Source organism: Cyprinus carpio, chromosome B19, assembly GCF_018340385.1.
Source record: "Cyprinus carpio isolate SPL01 chromosome B19, ASM1834038v1, whole genome shotgun sequence".
Lineage (NCBI taxonomy): Eukaryota > Metazoa > Chordata > Actinopteri > Cypriniformes > Cyprinidae > Cyprinus > Cyprinus carpio.
Genome location: NC_056615.1, coordinates 25,116,372 through 25,136,908, shown reverse-complemented (window position 1 = coordinate 25,136,908; position 20,537 = coordinate 25,116,372). Strand labels below are relative to the sequence as shown.

Below are 20,537 nucleotides of genomic sequence, written 5' to 3'. Positions count from 1 at the left end.
TGCACACAGAGTAAGTAGAGATTATCTTGTTTTACAGATGAGAAGAAGACCAAGGAAATTATTTGCTCAGGATGAGGAATGAAGACGGCCATCTTGTGCCCAAACGAAGACAGAAAGTCCTCTGGTATGTGTGTATTGAAGCAATGCTGTGTTATGTGTTACAGCACTTTATGATGATCTCTCACAGGACTGTTCATGTCAGCCGTGATTATTCTTTCTAATATTTTTTTTTTTTTTTTTTTGATACAACTATTACAATTACAGCATGTTAGCAAAGTGTGACTGGAACATTTTTAATCTTAAGTTTTTAAAAAACACCACCTGTTTTTCTTAAAAAAAGCATACAAGTTTTATAAAAGTGGTTTACATTATTTCATTGTTTTGTAAATGTTGTGTTATAAATTGTGGATTGATAGTTGATTGGTTTGAAGCCAGGCCTTACACTGCACAGACTAAAACACATTTGTGAGAGAAGTCGTGAACTTTGGCGAAAGATTCTAGAGGAAAAAGACACATTTACTGCAACAATAGATGAGATTCTAGAGGCAAAAACTTCAGTCACATGCTAAGGGGTGTCTCAAGAGCAAGTCCTTTGCCTCTGTAACTTTTTCTTAATTCTTGCATAATGAAATTGTTTATTGCAGTATTTTAACAATTTTACTTTGTACAGATGATCTCATCGGCCAAATGAGGGGTTTTGACCAAGTGATGCTCTTGAAAGGAATGAAAGAAGAGGATGTGGTAAATTGTCTTCAAAGAAAAAGCTTCTCAAAAGGTCTTAAAACAGCTTGAAGAATGGTATGTGTCCAGTACTTAAAGGGTCATAGTTGTTCACACTGCTAAAATCACACAGAACATTAAACTGTCTGACTGTCCATTAAACAACTTCATCTGAATTGTTTGTGTTTTTTGTTTTACTTTGAACAGGTCTGGGATCTGTCTGAAAATGGGATGTTAGGACTGAGAGATCCTCTGGCTGAGAAAAAGCTACTTCACATCAGTGCTGGATATCAACCACACATTGTTTACAGACACGAGAGAAGAAGAAGATCACGATGGGGAAATGAAACCAGTTTAGATGTGATGATAAGGAATCATTATTTTCTGAAACAGTATCACATGTCTTATATGTATCACATGATCTGTATCACAGTTGCCTGGATGGGATTGTTTGACTTTTAAGGACATTTCATTACTCATCTGTGTGAACTGATTAATTTATGATATTAATTAATTTTTGATGATCCATTATTATTTTCCTTGAATCTTATTTGTCTTAATGCTACTTTATCAACTTTATAGTCTATGCGTCAATAAAATTAATATGATGAATATTGTGTATTGAAAATTCTTGGTAAAATCATAATTTTACTAGGTAGGCTCATATGTGTTTATTTTATACTTGGAAAAACTACGTTATTAATTACCGGGATTATTTTTTAAGACATAAACATTTTTTATCAGATTAATGACATTGGGAACAACAATACACCAGAAAGTTATTATTGTATATATTTAGTAACAAATATGCCATTTTTTTTGTGAAATAAAGGGAGTTACAAGATTAATTATTTTGCATTACAAGATGCATGGGCCATGGGCTTTATTGCTACAAACACTTGAGGAATAACTGAGAATGTAGCAGGAATAATCAACATGGACCTTGTACTGCATTAAAACCAAGAGCATGCACATTACTACCTAATCTGGAATGTCCGATGAGACAGCGATATATATGGCTTCGGTGTTCCTTGTCGTTGAAAGGAGGAACATCCTGAGTTCACACCAGGTGTGCCTCTAACCCAGGCAGGGGCAGAAGAGTCCCTTAGGGGGACCAGCGAGGAGAATGAGCAAACTCAACTGGTGGCTTTAAAGCCCGCTGTTTGCTCCAACTGATTAAGATCCTGCCAGAATCAAGGAAGGATTGAGGAGCAACTCTTAGCAGGGAAAAGAGACTGATTAAATCATCCTGATCCTGACATCATTCTGATACAGCATGGAATGAAGAGATTATGATATGGTTTACATTTATCAGAAGATTTATTTTTTGTGTATTTGTTTGACATTACTGATAATGTTGTTGTTCTAGTAGTTGACTCGAGTTACTGCATAGGTCTATAGCACTGATATAGACTTTAAAAGTTAATTTGTTAGATTAACTTGATTTTTACATTATAATTATTAATAACACAAGCTAAAAATTAAAAGTGCAGCACAAATGAGACGAGATGAAAAATTGGACCACCTCTAGAAGTCCACCTGACATTATAAACCTGAGAGCTATAGTAAGTCAGCAACCCAGCAGACATCCAGGTGACATTAGGGGTTAGTTCATATTGGCCCGAATCTGACTGTCCTGGTTAAGGTCTCATACATTAAGCATATCCAGTTGGGGATAAAGAGGTATTTTTTAGAAACCAAAGATGTGAACAATGTAATGAAAAGCATTTAAATTTTTGCAGTCTAATATATTAAGTTTTGATAGAGAATTATGTGAAGGAAACTAGAACTTGTGAGAATAATACTAAAATTATTAGGCCATGGCTGCTAAACTGGTAAAATGCCTGGCTAGATAATGCAGATACACCACACATTTGCTAAGAACATGTAGTAGTGACTAGCCAACCATATTGTTAAGATTGAGGCCAAGGAAAAGCTACAAGGCTTACAGTTACCTGCACTGCAAAATGAACAGATTATGTTTAAAGGACAAAATGTGTTATAGTGGGAATATTATGTTGCACAGATAACCCTCATAATGAGGCGGATGGTAAATGTTTGATCAAGGTTGATTGATGCTGATTGATAAAGGTTTACTGAATATGTCTAGGAATGCTTAGTTATTATAAGGCAAGGGAAGTAGCGAACACTCAGAATGATTTTTGCCTTGGTTCGCAAGTTGGTAAAGGATGCTCGTGAGTGTGTTGATGAATAGAACTGTTGAATGTGCTGATCTTAAGTGGAATGAGAAAAATGCTGAGCTAATGTTAAGAGAAGGGGAATTGGGCAGAGAGCTTTTATGTTGTTTATTATATAAACAAATGGGGGAACTGTTAGATTATTTTATGCTCTCTGCCAGATGTTTTGTGCCTCTCTGCAATCCCTCCTCCCTTCTTACTCCTTTTCTTCTTTCTTGCTCCCTCCTCCCTTCTGTGTTCTCTTTCTATACCTCAATGTATGCGCACACATGTATATTTCCTCATGAATTCAGATGTTCAGACCAGGACGGGGGCTATAGGCCCGAAGGTTATTGAGTTCGGTCTGTCCTTCTGCTCAGAGTTGAAGTATCCTTGGCCAAGTGTATGCCTAATATGTCTAATAAGAACTTCCTGGCCATACTTCCATTCTATATAACATACAGATGTACGGGCTCTAGAGGCAGCAGGAGGGAAAACCCCTTGTTTTCTAGACATTCCTATATGATGTAGTGTACAATGCTTATTGGATAAACCACTACACCACCCTTTGCAATGCAACTATATAATGTGTGAAGGTAATAATAAACGGTGAAGAAGTTTGTGAGCAGACTAAAAGGCTTCATGTTCATTTACTTCTTTCCATGAGCTCATGTAAGGACTGAGAATGGTCGGACGGCATCGAAAAGATAAAGACAGAATTATGTGTTATTTAACACTAATGTCCAGCACGTGAGGAGCAAGATAAGGGGATGAGGATGACATTTTTTACACTGATTTTTGCTAATTAGTTTATATATATATATAGTATTCTTAGTACTGCATGAATTTGTCCTTGTGTAATAAGTGAAGTATCACAATGTGTATAAATTGTCCTTGATTACTGCTTAACAGCAGGGAATAGATAACGGCAAGTTGTTGCAGGTTCATCCATTATATTTATTGCCGTTTACTTCAAAAATAAAAAAAATAATCTATTATTTTTATTATTAAATCATTTCTTTCTTATTTTTCCATGTTTCATCAGATGGCCTCACAATGTCCTGTCAAAAGCTATACTAGCCATGACATAAGAATAGAAAAGGGTGGACTGTGAAAACTGTCAGATATAAATGTGACTCAGCTCAATTTGTTGTCCATGATGAGGAGAATACATATATGTAGGTTTTACTGCCCTTCTACCCCCAGGGGCCCAGTAGCACCCCCTGGAAGAGCCAAAAACTGTACATTTCAAATGGCTGTAAATCAGAGTCCAATTAACGAATCAAAGAGAAAATCGGCAGGATTACTACTTATGTTATGCTGATAAAATAATGTTGGGTACAGTTTTCAGAAATAAATGGAAAGGTGTCATAAAGGCATTTTAAATATTGCTCACTGTAAAATACCAAATTTCACTCTGTCTTTCAATTATATCATAGAGGTTTACACAATGAAAATATTTAGATGTCCAGTTTTCCATTAAATATATTATTTATTTCATTTCGTTAATAAAAAGTTTTAAACTACATTTCCCACAAGCCTCTGTCGTTCTATCTATGGAAAGGGAAAACTTGGTGCTTTCCTTTGTAGTTCATTGAAGTTATGCTTAGGGCTAGGGTTAGGATCTCGCTGAAGAGGTAATTTTTCTCAATATAGCAACACTTCATTGTTGACTTAATATATTACTAATTTGATAATAGCAGCAAAACATACTTTTTAACATGATATGCTGTTTAATATGGGTTAAAAGATAGTCCAACCACAGACAGTCCTGCGGTGACAAGGGAAATTCACAGCCAATGACATCAAAGCTGAGCAGCGTCATCACACTTCCTTAACCATTTATGGTCATTTATGACAAATGTCTTCCGTTTTTCGGCTGAAGGGATAGATTGGTTAACAATCAATAAAATTTGCTACCTATTAGATTGTGTTTTATTAACGTCTACACCTTCCTGGTCATCCACTGTCACCAAGCTCGTTTTTGCCACTATGAAGAATAAAAAGGTAGTTATGTTGTAAACGTTAACTATTTTCATTATGCAAATACTTTTATTAAAAAACAAAACAGTAAATACAGTATATACAGATACAGTCTTTCAGAGAACACTGGAAAAATCAATTTTCTTAAAAGTTAAATTGACCAAAAAGTGATACAACACACTGTTTCAAACTCAGAAAATAACACCATGAAGACATGCATGTCAAGTGTGCAATATCATCTATAAAACTCTATCAGCACAGCACCAAAAAAACACTGAACAATGGAAGAAAAGATAAAGTGTTCAGGAAAACAAACACCTGCTACATAAAATGCAGAAATATAACTGACAATAACATCATTCACTTCATGACTGGAACTAGGGGATGGCTGTGCATGAATATGTCCTTTACTAAAACTCCTGATGAGAACTGATGCTTTTTTATGATAAAAGCACCAGAAGTAAAGTTTACTGTATGAACCTTGAAAAAGAGAACACAATGCTTTATCAATACGGAAATACTATTTTCAACTATTGTTTTCATCACTGGTTCTGTATACAGTATATGGGTTGCTGGAAGGTCTAAAACAAAGCTTATAACTAAAACAAAGTTGCATTTTCTGCAAAAATCAAACCACTGCAAAGTCTAAACACTGATCCAGGGACCATTTCTGTGTGTGTGGGGGATAAAGAGTTAAAGAGGTGAGTCCTTGTGCATGATGGAGAAGGACAGCATTATCTGCAAACAATCCTGTAAGACAGAAAGGAAGGAAATATTATTACATTACATGCAACTTTTTTTTTAGACCATAAAAGCAGTCTCTGTAAAGATGCTGTATAATTAAATGTTAAATGCATCTATTATTTAAAGCAAGTCAGTAATAGCAAGCTATATTCATATGAATTATTTTAAAAATGATTGCATGCTTAAAGGACTGTTATCAGTAGTGTAATTGATCTGGTCACAGAAACCTTTCCAATGTATGTGAAATATTAATAATAATAATTAGATATTGAAAATAATTTAGTAGTAAAACAAAGTGTTGCACGGTTTCTTGGTCCACAGAAAAGTATATTTATTTTGTACATCATTTGCAATTGCTTATTTATCACTTAATTAGAAGCACCACAAATTAAATTTTCATCTGTAATAGGGACTATTGAAAAGACATTTAGAAGTTTATTTTAAAATGCAAACTAAACTAAAGAAATTAAAGAAATTTTCTAAAAAAATAAAAAATATAAAAAAATCTCTGTAAACACTTAAATGTGTCCCATAAGGCAGTGGTTCCCAATCCTGGTCCTGAAGAATCCCAACACTGCACATTTGAGATGTCTCCCTCTTCAAACACACCTGATTCAACTCATCAGTGAAGACTCCAAGACAGGGTTCCTCAAATCTTACCCTGGAGGGCCAATGCACTGCAGTGTTTAGCTCTAACCCTGATCAAACTCACCCACCTGTGATTTTCTAATGATCCTGAAGACATTGATTAGCATGCTCAGATGTGTTTGATTAGGGTTACAGCTAAACTCTTCAGGAAAGTGGATCTCGTGGGCCAGATTTGAGGATCCCTGCTCCAAGACCTCAAAAGTGTGTGTCAGACAAGAGAGACACCAAAACCATGCAGTGTCGGGGTTCTCCAGGACCAGGATTGGGAACCACTGGCATCAGGTCATGAAAAGTTCGACACACACTTGTAGTCTTCATGCTCACTCGAACACTTGGCCAAATACAGGAAATATGTCAGATAAGTATTGTAACGAACCTTATTTAAGTCTATGTCCGTCAAAATAAAACTCCACAGTCGTTGTACCAAAGAAAACACTTCCTTTATTACAATTAGCCTAGAATAGATACAGCTTCTCAGAAAAAAAAAGCACAGGTACGAGTATGAGGACAGAAGAGAAGGGCACGGGACAACACACAATCCCTCACGTCAATTCATCTACACACACCGTGAATCTTCAAATGCAATAGATTAATACAATGGTGACCCCTATTGAAAACATCACATCAACCTACACTGCACACATCATTAAGGCGTGTTACTCCGTTCCTATACTCCCGACTCAACCCTCTTATACCGATCGCCCTTCACACACCCACACCATTCATTCTCTCATCCACACAGAAATAAGTTAAAACACTTCCCTCTCCCCCAACTTGCAGGACCCAGCCGTGGGGTGAAGAGCAGCAACGGAAGACCGTCAAGACAGAAACACTCAATAAGGAGGTGAAGATAAAGTTCACTATTATTTCTAGTCCATACGCATTCGGAAACGGGGAAAACACTCAAGTCCAATTATATAGAGTCACACGTCTCCCTAAGTTAGCACGACAGTCGGGCAAAATGCCAAAACAAACAATGCTGCGAGGTTATGGTGACACTAATAGTTAACCCCTCCCTCCTAACTCAACTCACTCACACACAGGAGTCTAACTAACTGTCTATCTTCATCTCCGGATGGCCTATTGCCCCCGAGAGACAACAAACCGTAACCCCACAAGTCACCCACCTCGAAGCCTCTGCTTCATCTCGTGCGTCTCTTTTTAATGAGTCCTTTGATATGCCCACAGGTGGATACAATCAGGGCAAATCAATCAAAGCAAATCACCTGAACACCAGATAACATTCTACAGTATTCAAGTGGTCAATTGCAAAGATGGCAAATGTGGGTATTTGGACAGTGCAAGAGTTTAAGAAACAACAAATGCTGTGCAAATTATAACAGCAGTTTGATAAAAGGTAAAACTAACACAGACTTACTGCTGCAAATGTGTGCCTCCGCAGCTTTCTGTCTTCTCCATTTCTGAAGGAATACCTCTCCACAAACACGACTGGGCTGACTGCTTCCTTTACGTCTTTTCAGCTAAAAAAAAAAAATAAAAATAATAAAAGGGGGGGGGGGGAGACAGAATTTTAAATATAAATATTTAAGATATAAACTGATATGAATGAACTGCAAGATGGGAAAAAATATGTGTCCTTTATTTATTTACTTTTTTTTAATTCACATAAAAAGGTATTAAAAGCATGGTACCGTAAATGTGATTACTGTGATATCTGTCATATAAAACCACATCAAAACACTACCATTACAGTTGTACAACCATAGTTGGTTTGGTGATTATTGTGCTATTGCTATACCATAGTAAAACTACAGCTACTGTTCTGATTAATAAAGAAGACGGAATACATTTTATAACAGGCATTAAATCAGCGTATTTACGACTACTCACCCAACCTGTGGCACATGTAAACTGATGGCAAATATCGCGATGTGCGCTGAATGAGACTTCTTGAACGTGATTTCATAGCGATAAACATCTCGACAGTATCGCCGATACCGATACCAATACCGATACTTTTTAATAATTAAGGTGGATGTGTCTTCAATCTAAATCTAAATGAATTTTCATGACTTTTAGTTTGTTTTTGTGATTTGCATTTTGGGTTATTAATCAGTACTACAAAAGCTTTTGTTCAGAAACAACTTTTGGTTACTTCTGTTTTATTTAAATAAACAAAGTTACAAAATGATTACTTCACAAATATAAAAAATGTAAAAACAAATTCTCTTTTCAAGTAGCATGTTAACAAAAAATGTTTCTCCTCTTTAGTGCACTTCTGTTCTCATTTTCGGCCTGAAAATACAGCCATACAACGCTCCTCTTTCTCTCTGCTGCCATTCTCCGCCTCTGACTGACTGCTGTTAGAAATGTGCGGCTGAGTGGCGCGCGCCCCTTACTGCTGGTGGTAGCGCTAGTGGTGAGTCACGTGACGGTACAACACAGGAGAGGGGGAGGAGAGCAGTGTCGAGCACGAGCAGCACTCTTGAGAGCTTGCTCTGCTCTGTGACAGCAGCAGCATTTTGACAAACACGGCCAGGTCGCAAAACGAGAGAAACTGAAACTTAAGTATCGATTTTTTCACGTTGGTATCGATCAATACCGATACCAACGTTGGTATCGATATTATCGATATTAGTATCGATCTGCCCACCTCTAATGGGAAGTTCTGTTCTTTTCCGCGAACCGGTTCTTTCGGACAGTTCGATTCAATAAACCGGTTGAAGAAAACTGCTCACCAGTTCTTTTGCGCTCGACGTAATGACGTCATTGGCGATGATTGCCCTTGATTCAAGCCTTCGGTTTACCCGCACTCATAACATTAGCACAGAATCAGTTCAGAATCAATCATCAAGAGAACCAGTTCGGTTCAGACGCGCTGTGTGTCAATCTGCTTCACGCTGAATCACGCATGCGCAGTATCATCAGCTCCTCGGTTCTTGAACCAGACGCGTCCGACAGAAAAGGTTCTTGACTCGAGAACGAGTCAATGTTTCGTTCGTTATCTGGCTCGGCTCTGTGTTCATCTTCAGTTCTCTCTTCACAGCAGTTCAGTCAGTGTACTGTTTGAGTAAATGGATTACTCCGGGATATTGGTTTATTTTGATTCAGAGGGAGTGTCAGCCACATTAAAAAAGTTAACAGCTTAAGTCATTTGTGGATTAATGCTTATTGGAGATGCGAACCGTTTCAAACGATTCAGTTCGATTTGGTGAACTGGTTCAAGAAGATCCGGTTACATCGAGTGATTCGTTCGCGAACCGGATATCACTAAACTGCAGTGCTGTGAACGCGCTCATAACAGACCCGGGAGAGAAGACAATGCTGAATAAAGTCGTAGTTTTGTGCTATTTTTGGACCAACATGTATTTTTAATGCTTCAAAAATTCTAACGGACCCTCTGATGTCACATGGACTACTTTGAAGATGTTTTTATTACCTTTCTGGACGTGGACAGTATACCGTACATACATTCTCAATGGAGGGGCTGAAAGCTCTCGGACTAAATCTAAAATATCTTAAACTGTGTTCCGAAGATGAACGGAGGTCTCACGGGTTTGGAACGACATGAGGGTGAGTCATTAATGACATAATTTTAATATTTGGGTGAACTAACCCTTTAAGCCTTCTTTTGTTCCGCAGACGTTTTCCTCTGAACTCTCTCTCCTCCGCATCATGAGTAGACACGCCCCTTACTGCTGATTGGCTACAAGTTTGTTTTGGTACTCACTCGACTCAGTTTTCTAAAGTGTTTTTGAAAAAATACATACCACACCTTTCATTTTTAAGTTAATTTTCCCCTCTTTAAAAACAAAATATCTGCAACTATCTCCGGCTACATGAGAGTTTTAAATATTGAATAAAACAAGTCCACAATGACATCAACCAAATATTCAAAACCAAATAAGTATCATAATACATGGACACACCACCGCGTTCAGGTTACAAATGAAACTGACCCTGTTATAAAAGCTTAATTATTTTACTTTAGTCAATTCCAAAATATTACATTTTTAACATAACATTTTTCTTGGCCTATTAATTATAATTATTGGACTCTGCTGAACTTTAAAACAAATCATACAAATTGCTTAAACACAGTTAACTTTAATCCATTTACTCACCTGCACAGGTGAGAGTAACTTCAAGGCTCAGAAGAACTACAGTCCACATGTTTGGACTTTGACTGTCAGTCGTGTTTGGAAATTAGAGCGGAAGAGGTGGAAGGGAGTTTGTAAGTGTTTTTGCCTCGTTTTCTCATTAGAGTACTGCGTGATTATCGTTGCTAGGGAAACTTTGCTTTAATCACTGTGTGTGTTACGTGTGAATTGTGGCGTTTGGTTTAGAGAGGCGTGGTTTGCCTATCGCGGGACTGGACAGTTTCGGTTCGGTCTGTTTAAATAGAGAGGCGTGACCAGCTGACTTCAATCACAGGTAATCAGGCAAATATATAAGTGGTAGGGGTCACCGCGGCAGCGGTCGCAGCAGCCCTCGTGTGAAGACCGATGAGTGTAAAGACCATCGACTCTACCTGTGCGACTCCACCGAGCAAGGACACCGACAGGGCACTTGAGTATTGCTTTTCTCCCCTTCAATTTTTGTACAGCTCTTCCGCAAATAACTTATTTTCGTCACTTGTAGTCACTATGTGCTTTCAGATCTCTACTATCACTACTAACACTCGGAGAGCACGCTATGTACGTCGAAGGAAGGCCTGCCTGACAAGTCTAAGGCCTGTCCCTCTGAACTCTACTCCGACGCTCTCTATTCCACTTGGTCTCTGAACTGCCAGTCCGCTGTTAACAAAGCAGACTTCATTTCTTCTATTGCTACTCATTCTGGTCTCAGCCTCATGGCACTGACTGAGACCTGGATCAAACCTGAGGACACTGCCACTCCCGCAGCCCTCTCCACTCATTTCACTTGTTCCACAACCCTCGTACGACTGGGAGGGGTGGAGGTACTGGTCTCCTTATATCGAAAGAATGGAAATTTGATCTTCAACCACCACCTACAGGTCACAGTTCATTTGAAACACATGCTGTTACTGTAACCCACCCTGTTCAAATCCACTTGTGGTCATTTATCGTCCCCCAGGTCAATAGGGAAACTTCTTGGAGGGAGTTGGACGTGCTGCTATCAAATTATCCTGAAGATGGTACTCCTCTGGTACTGCTTGGTGACTTCAACATCCACCTAGACAAACCCCAGGCTGCTGACTTCAACACTCTGCTCGCCTCATTTGATCTCAAGCGAGTCTCTACTACAGCCACTCACAAATCGGGCAACCAACTGGACCCTCATCTACATGCGCTGTTGCTCAGTGGACAACACTTTAGTTACTCCACTGCACACCTCAGACCACTTCCTCATTACTGCTAATCTAAACACTTACTCCTGAAGCGGCACACGCTCCAACGCGGGTCACCTTTCGACGGAACCTACGCTCACTCTCTCCATCTCGCCTATCCTCTGTGGTTGCATCCTCACTTCCTTCACTCTCGCAGTTTTCAGCTCTGGACACGAACAGTGCTACGGACACTTTTTGTTCCACTCTGACACTCTGCTTGGACACTTTTTGTCCAGTCAGCACCACCTGCCCCTCTGGACAATCGCTTTAAACCCAGGTGCTAGAATGGCAGCAATCCCCATCTGTCTCCCCCTGGCTGGTCGATGTACTCCGTGAACATCGCTCTAAACTCAGGGCTGCAGAGAGGAAATGGCTTAAATCAAGAAACTCTACCGACCTCAGTGTGTATCAGTCTCTCCTCTCTTCCTTCTCTGCAAACGTCTTCACTGCTAAAACATCATATTACCACGACAAGATTAACAACTGTTGTGACGAAAACCTTCTCTTCTCTTCTTAATCCGCCTCCACCTCCTCCTCAATCGACTCTTACAGCTGATGACTTTGCAGTTTTCTTCACAAATAAGACAAGAACCATCAGTGACCAATTCTCCACGCCGCAGACTGAGGATAACTTCACAACGACTAATGCTCACTCGTTCTCTCCTCCTTCTCTCCACTCTCAGAGACGGACGTTTCCAAGACTTATCCTGTCCAGTCATCCTACTACTTGCCCTCTGGATCCGATCCCCACTCACCTCCTTCAAGCGATTTTTTCTTCTTCAGTCATACCTTCACTTACTCACATTATCAACTCCTCTCTTCACTCTGGGAACATTTCCCTCAGCATTTAAGCAGGCTCGGGTAAGCCCACTGCTGAAGAAAACCATCTCTAAATCCAGCACTTCTAGAAAACTACAGACCGGTATCCCTTCTTCATTCATTGCAAAGACACTCGAACGAGCTGTGTTCAACCAGCTCTCTATGTTTCTTGTACAGAACAACATCCTGGAGAGCAATCAATCTGGCTTCAAAAGTGGCCACTCAACTGAGACTGCCCTGCTCTCGGTGGTACTGAAGCCCTGCGACTGGCAAGAGCAGCTTCAAAATCCTCAGTACTCATTTTGCTGGACTTGTCTGCTGCTTTTGACACTGTTAATCACCAGATTCTCCTGTCCACCCTCAGAAAGATGGGCCATCTCTGGAACCGCACTCCAGTGGCTTAACTCCTACCTGTCTGATAGATCCTTCATGGTGTCTGGAGGGGGTGAAGTTTCTAAGTCACAACAACTTGCTACTGGGGTTCCTCAAGGCTCAGTACTTGGACCGCTTCTCTTCTCCATCTACATGACGTCATTAGGATCTGTCATTCAGAAGCATGGCTTTTCCTATCACTGCTACGCTGATGTCCACAACTCTCAACTTACTCATTCCAACAAGATGACCCGACGGTAGTTGCTCGCATTTCAGCTGTCTGAGTGACATTTCTAGCTGGATGAATGACCATCACCTTCAGCTCAACCTTACTAAGACTGAACTGCTGGGTGGTTCCAGCTAACCATCGAACAAATTCTCTATACAGCTGGGTTCGTCAACCAGCTTCCAGGACAGACAGAAACCTAGGAGTTGTGATGGATCATCGGTTCAGACCAAGCTACAACGAACCCGCTCCTTAGGATTTCTCTAGGAATAGACAACTGGGTTCGTCACGCTGATACCACTCAACTCTACTTTCATTCCAAACCAGATGACCCGACGGTGTCTCTCCAGCAATTTCCTAGGACTTGATGATTGCATCACCTTCAGTTAAGCTTCTAAGACCGGCCTGCTTGGTGGTTTCCAGCTAACCCATTGTTTCATCACAACTTCTTCTATACAGATCAGCTGGGGTCGTCAACCATAAACTCCTTAGGACAGCCAGAAACCTAAGATGGACATCAGTTAGCTTCACAGACCATATTGCTACAACGACCGATCCTGTAGATTTGCCTTATTCAACATAGGAAGATTAGACCCTCCTGTCGAGCAATCCACCCAACTTCTTGTCCAAGCTCTTGTTCTCTCCAGGACTGGACTATTGCAAATGCTCTCCTGGCGGGCCTTCCTGCATGTACTATCAAGCCTCTACAACTGATCCAGAATGCAGCAGCGAGGGTTGTCTTCAATGAGCCAAAAAACAGCCCATGTTACTCCTCTCCTCATCAGGTTACACTGGCTACCAGTAGCCGCTCGCATCAAAGTTCAAGGTACTGATGCTTGCCTACAAAACGACCACTGGCACGGCGCCAACTTACCTAAACTCACTAGTTCAATCTTATGCACCCTCCAGAAGTTTGCGCTCTGCAAGTGAACGTCGCCTTGTGTTGCCATCCGAAAGAGGTTCAAAATCACTCTCACGGACTTTTTCCTGGACTGCTCCCAGCTGGTGGAATGACCTCCCGATCTCAATTCGAACAGCTGAGTCTTTACTCATTTTCAAAAAACATCTAAAGACTCATCTTTTTCGCCTGCACTTAACCAACTAATACTAGTACTTACCTTTTTTTTCTTTTCTATCATATGCCAAAAAAAAAAAAAAAAAAAAAAAAAAAAAAAAAAAAAAAAAAAACCCTGGCTACGTGTTCTGTACTACACTAACTGAGACTTGTCATAGCACTTGTATACCGTTGTTGTTCTCGTTGATCTGATTGTTTCTACTGTTCTCATTTGTAAGTCGCTTTGGATAAAAGCGTCTGCTAAATGATTAAATGTAAATGTAAATGACTGAAAAATAGTTACCATATGAAAATTGACCTCATTTACCAGAGCAGCTAACAAGGAGATGGGTGTGTTTCAATGAGTGTCCATGACAACAAACAAGGGAGCAGAGCAGCAGGGAAACAGGAAAGGAGCAAGGCAACAATAGGGACACAGAGCTCCAAACACAGACAGGATCGTGGAAGTCAAAGTGACGTGACATAAGGCTGGTTATGGTGACTCAGTTTTCAGAATTTGTGTTCTGATTTTTAAGCTTTCAATGTTTAAGAATGGTGACGGTGTGTAACACACACACCATGAACACACACCTGGAGCAGTGGGCAGCCATTTATTAGTAATATTTAGGCTGAGGTAAGTGTATATTTCTGTGATTTCAATGGTTCTGTGTGATAGTGTGAATGTGTGTGTTGGTCCTTGAGGTCTGGAGTGTTTCTGGAAAATCATTATTTTAGTTTTTGGAGGTTTTCTGTCAGGGCCCAGGTCTGACAGCAGTCCACCAGCAGATCCAGGCCGTCCTGAAGCCCTTCTTTAGGGGTCAATCAGGTCATCTGCATAAAAAAGGCACTTTATTTCTTTGTCATGGAGAGTGAGACCTTGAATGGGAGCATGTTCTAAAACACTGGCCAATTGATTGATGTAAATGTTGAAGAGAGTGGGGCTTAAACTGCAGCCCTGACTCACTCCACGCTCAGTTCTTTTGTTTCCAATTTTAACTGCACATTGGCTGATTGTGTACATGGATTTGATCAAATCATAGAATTTACCTCCTATTCCACTGTCAATAAGTTTTAGGAATAGTCCTTCATGCCAGATTGAGTCGAATGCTTTCTTGAAATCAATAAAACAGGAAAAAAAATTGCCATTTGTTTTGATGTATATATTTATCAATTAGTGTTTGTAGTGTAAAAATGTGATCAGAAGTGTAACATTTTGGGAGAAACCCAATTTGATATTTGCTCAAGGCATTGTGTTTGATAAGGAAGCCTGACAGTCTTGTTTAAGATGCTACAGAAAACCTTCCCCAGGTTACTGTTCACACAAATGCCCCGGTAGTTGTTGGGCTCCAGTTTGTCTCCGTTCTTGTGAATGGGGCTGATGAGGCCCTGGTTCCAGATCTCAGGGAAGAACCCTACACACAGAACATCATTGTAGAGTTTGAGGATGGCCAGTTTGAAGCTTTGCTCTGTGTGTTTCAGCATCTTGTTCAGGATGCCGTCAACATTGCGGGCTTTCTTGGGCTCGAGGACCCGTAATTTATCTTCCAACTCTTTCAGTGTTATGGGGAAATCTAAGGGGTTTTGATTTGCTTTTATTGATCTTTCTAAATTGTCTAGTTTTTTAATTATTTCATTTTGATCAGAGTTTTGAATTTCAGTTGAGCTATTTTCAGTTATAATTCTTGGAAATTATTTTTCCATATCTCTCTTGGATAGCCAGATCTTCTTGATTTGATTTGTTTAATATTTTCCATTTATCCCAGGATTTGTTTGAATTTATTGTTTTGTTTTTTTTTCGATCTCTTCAAACTGGTCTTGCAGAAACTGAGTTTTTTTCCGGCAGAGTTTGGCTTTATATTGCCTTAGTGCCTCGCAGTAATGAAGTCGGAGGTCCTGGTTTTCTGGTTGACGGTGTTTTTGGTTGGATAAATTTCGGAAGTTTTTTCTCAGAGCCTTACAGTCTGAATCAAACCATCTGTCAGTGTCCAATTTCTTTTTCTTTGGTTTTATAATTGTCATATCACTTCTTTGTGCTGTCTTATAGAATTTTTTATTTATATCTTTCACTGTTTGATTGATGCTGAATTGATTTTTATGGTATTCCTGTATTTGGAAAGCATGTAAGAGGGACTGTATTTCTGAAGATTCAGTAGCGTTAATGTAAGTAGTGCTACTGTTTTCTGTCCATTTGAATGACATAATTCTGAACACAGTTCTGTCTGGGAGGGGAGAAGGGAAAAATCTGTTATTGCCAGAAATGAATCTGGTGCCTTCTGATTCTATGAAATCTAATTTGTCACCAGTTCTAGTATTGAAGTCACCCAGAAGCAGCACGTTTCCCTGGGCCTGGAAATGGCTGATTTCTTGCTCTAAATTTTGAAAGGTTTCTTCTAGGAAATAGTGAGACTCGAGGGGTGGTATGTATATGGCACAGAGAAAGACAGGCTGGGATGTTGATATGATGTCTTTTTTAATTTTCAGCCACAGGTGGTACTGGTCTCTTTTGACTAATTTTATACACAGTTCAGATTTAGTCCAGATTATCATCCCTCCTGAGTCTCTTTCCTGTGTGTTGGAGCTAAGTCTGATTTAAGATTATATAATTTCTCTGTATCCTGAGGGACAGCCAGTGGACTCATCCCCTCTACACCAGGTTTCTTGTAAAATAATGATATCTAGGTAATCAATTTCTCAAAGTCTGTTTTTTACTCTTCAGACCAAAGACTGAGGAATTCAGACTCTGAATATTCCACAAGGAGATTCTAAGTGATTTCATCACAAAAAGAAAGATAATTTATCGAGTTTGTTTGCTATTTTGAGAAAAAGAGAAAGACACAAAAAAGAGAGCAAAAACATAACAGATTGGATTGGATTGGATGATGTGGGTAATGTGGAACATCAACTAATTCAATTTGGATTTTTTTCTTAATGTTCATATCTCTGTCCACTGTGTGTCAGTAGGCGAGAGTAGATGATACTCAGCATATGTTGGATGTTGTGAAGCTCACTGCTGGCTGGGTTTACTCCTCCACTGACGGCCTGGGCGTAGCTCTGTCTCTCTGGCTCGGGTGGAGGCAGTGGTGGAGGAGCAGGGGGGCTTTTGTGTGGCTCCTGTCTGGTCAATGGAGCTCTAGATGAAGTGCTGGCTGGGATGCTGTCTCTTGAGGCGTGTCCTGCTGGATTGGCTGGTTCTGCTCCACTGGTTTTCTCTCTCTCTCTCTATTTATTTATATATATATATATATATATATATATATATATATATATATATATATATATATATATATATATATATATATATACAGGTCCTTCTCAAAAAAATTAGCATATTGTGAAAAAGTTCATTATTTTCCATAATGTAATGATAAAAATTAAACTTTCATATATTTTAGATTCATTGCACACCAACTGAAATATTTCAGGTCTTTTATTGTTTTAATACTGAGATTTTGGCATACAGCTCATGAAAACCCCAAAATTCCTATCTCAAAAAATTAGCATATCATGAAAAGGTTCTCTAAACGAGCTATTAACCTAATCATCTGAATCAACTAATTAACTCTAAACACCTGCAAAAGATTCCTGAGGCTTTTTTAAAAACTCCCAGCCTGGTTCATTACTCAAAACCGCAATCATGGGTAAGACTGCCGACCTGACTGCTGTCCAGAAGGCCATCATTGACACCCTCAAGCGAGAGGGTAAGACACAGAAAGAAATTTCTGAATGAATAGGCTGTTCCCAGAGTGCTGTATCAAGGCACCTCAGTGGGAAGTCTGTGGGAAGGAAAAAGTGTGGCAAAAAAAACGCTGCACAACGAGAAGAGGTGACCGGACCCTGAGGAAGATTGTGGAGAAGGACCGATTCCAGACCTTGGGGGACCTGCGGAAGCAAGTGGACTGAGTCTGGAGTAGAAACATCCAGAGCCACCATGCACAGGTGTGTGCTTTTGAACCAGAAACAGCGGCAGAAGCGCGCCTGACCTGGGCTACAGAGAAGCAGCACTGGACTGTTGCTCAGTGGTCCCAAGTACTTTTTTCGGATGAAAGCAAATTTTGCATGTCATTCTGAAATCAAGGTGCCAGAGTCTGGAGGAAGACTGGGGAGAAGGAAATGCCAAAATGCCTGAAGTCCAGTGTCAAGTACCCACAGTCAGTGATGGTCTGGGGTGCCATGTCAGCTGCTGGTGTTGGTCCACTGTGTTTTATCAAGGGCAGGGTCAATGCAGCTAGCTATCAGGAGATTTTGGAGCACTTCATGCTTCCATCTGCTGAAAAGCTTTATGGAGATGAAGATTTCGTTTTTCAGCACGACGTGGCACCTGCTCACAGTGCCAAAACCACTGGTAAATGGTTTACTGACCATGGTATTACTGTGCTCAATTGGCCTGCCAACTCTCCTGACCTGAACCCCATAGAGAATCTGTGGGATATTGTGAAGAGAAAGTTGAGAGACGCAAGACCCAACACTCTGGATGAGCTTAAGGCCGCTATCGAAGCATCCTGGGCCTCCATAACACCTCAGCAGTGCCACAGGCTGATTGCCTCCATGCCACGCCGCATTGAAGCAGTCATTTCTGCAAAAGTATTCCCGACCAAGTATTGAGTGCATAACTGAACATAATTATTTGAAGGTTGACTTTTTTTTGTATTAAAAACACTTTTCTTTTATTGGTCGGATGAAATATGCTAATTTTTTGAGATAGGAATTTTGGGTTTTCATGAGCTGTATGCCAAAATCATCAGTATTAAAACAATAAAAGACCTGAAATATTTCAGTTGGGTGTGCAATGAATCTAAAATATATGAAAGTTTAATTTTTATCATTACATTATGGAAAATAATAAACTTTTTCACAATATGCTAATTTTTTGAGAAGGACCTGTATATAGTGGTAGAACCAGCCCTAACCCAGCCATTCTCTCTGTCCTGTCTCCGCTGATGTCACTCAGCCCTTCTGCACCTGCTTCAAAGAGCCGAAGAAAGCTCACGTCACACCTCTCTTCAGCTTGCACTGGCTGCCAAAAGCTTGTGATCTGTAGGTGAACAAACCCTCATGGTGCAATCCCAAAGAGGCACAGAATCACTCTCATGAATCTTTTAAGTGGTCCTGTGAGACCTTATTTTTCTGTGTTGTTTGTTAGTCATTCTGTTCACCTGTCGCCCTGTTAATTACTCATTAGTCCCTCATTTGCTTTATTATTCATAATTCTTGTGTTCCTGAGTTTCTTCTTCTTCTGTCTCCATCAATGTTAAGGGGTTGTGTTATCTGTTTTCCTGAGTGAGTTTTTAATTCAAGACTATTCTGATTGTATCTTCATCTTCGTGTGCTATAATTTAACCACCTGTGTCTGTGTAATATTAATAAATGCTAAGTATTGTTCATGTAAACTAATCTAGTTAACTTATGATGACAAATAAATCCTTACTATAAAGTGTTACCAAAATAATGTATGTGCTGCAAAAATGCATTATCTTGGTATTTTACATAGTTCAAAATAGAGACCAAACTTATTTCTGTAGTTAAAGGCATTTTTATATAAGTGTATTAACAGTTGAATGTGAAAGTGATGTGGATAGTGTCTGTAAAAGAAACTTAGATGTGTGATTTAGGTCCATGTACATACACAAACCTCTAGACACCAATTATGAAGCTCAGTAACAACACAAACATTATGAATGTCATTTTTTTTTATTAGTTAAATCTTTAAATCAAGCGTTATTAAAAAGACAACTGTTATATACAAGATTGATTCACTTGAACAAAAATTGATTTTAAGATTAAATTTTGTAAATGAAAAGTGCTTTACTTGTCCAAATTACTGAAGGTAATTACTTAAGTTGCTAGGTAGAATTGAGTTTAACAGATCACATTTGCTGTATTTGGTGACTAGTGAAAAACAGTTGATGGAAATGTCAGCTGCATGCCTGCAGTGGTGAATACAGTCATTTTGATTTCTGATTAATATCTCATATCAACTTTGGGAAGGAATCATGCATTTTAACATCATATATGATCTAACAACTGTAATTCTAGAAAATTCTGTTGAATCTGAAGCAAAAGTTAATGAATGTATTCTGATGAAATATGGATGCTGCTGTTTTTTAAGAGAGTATGTATCCTGAAAGACAGACATTCACCGCTTGGCCTTTTTTGTGAAGTTTATTTCTTTTTAAAGAATCAAAATAAGTTTACAATGTTTTTAAGGCAACCAATATATAAAAAATGTAACTTAATTTCGATTTAAACCTCAAATAATGGAAAATATCTATATTTACTGTGCTGTACAGATGTTCATGTAAAAGTGTAACAGTACAATATCTTAATCATTACAAGAATCAATATTTCTCAGTATTATTATACAACTTATCTAAATGTATGTAAAAAAAAAAAAAAAAAAAAAAGGAAATAAACAGAAAAAGCCCAAAAATCCCATCCAAGAAATAAAATATAAAGCCTACATATTAAGTTTGTTGATGGAATATC

The 20,537-nt window shown here is 39.2% G+C and overlaps 1 long non-coding RNA gene across 2 annotated transcripts; it reads right to left on the bottom strand.

Moving 5' to 3' along the window:
- Nucleotides 1–5,176: 5,176 nt before the first annotated feature.
- LOC109074981 lies at nt 5,177–17,260 on the bottom strand. 2 transcript variants are annotated; one of them, XR_006157405.1, is made up of 3 exons: nt 17,063–17,260; nt 7,651–7,753; nt 5,177–5,630 (listed from the first exon to the last, which is right to left on the bottom strand). It is a non-coding gene; the product is annotated as an uncharacterized LOC109074981 (long non-coding RNA). The 2 variants fall into 2 exon arrangements; XR_002015119.2 differs by lacking the exon at nt 17,063–17,260 and adding an exon at nt 8,124–8,326.
- Between the last annotated feature and the right edge of the window lie 3,277 nt (nt 17,261–20,537).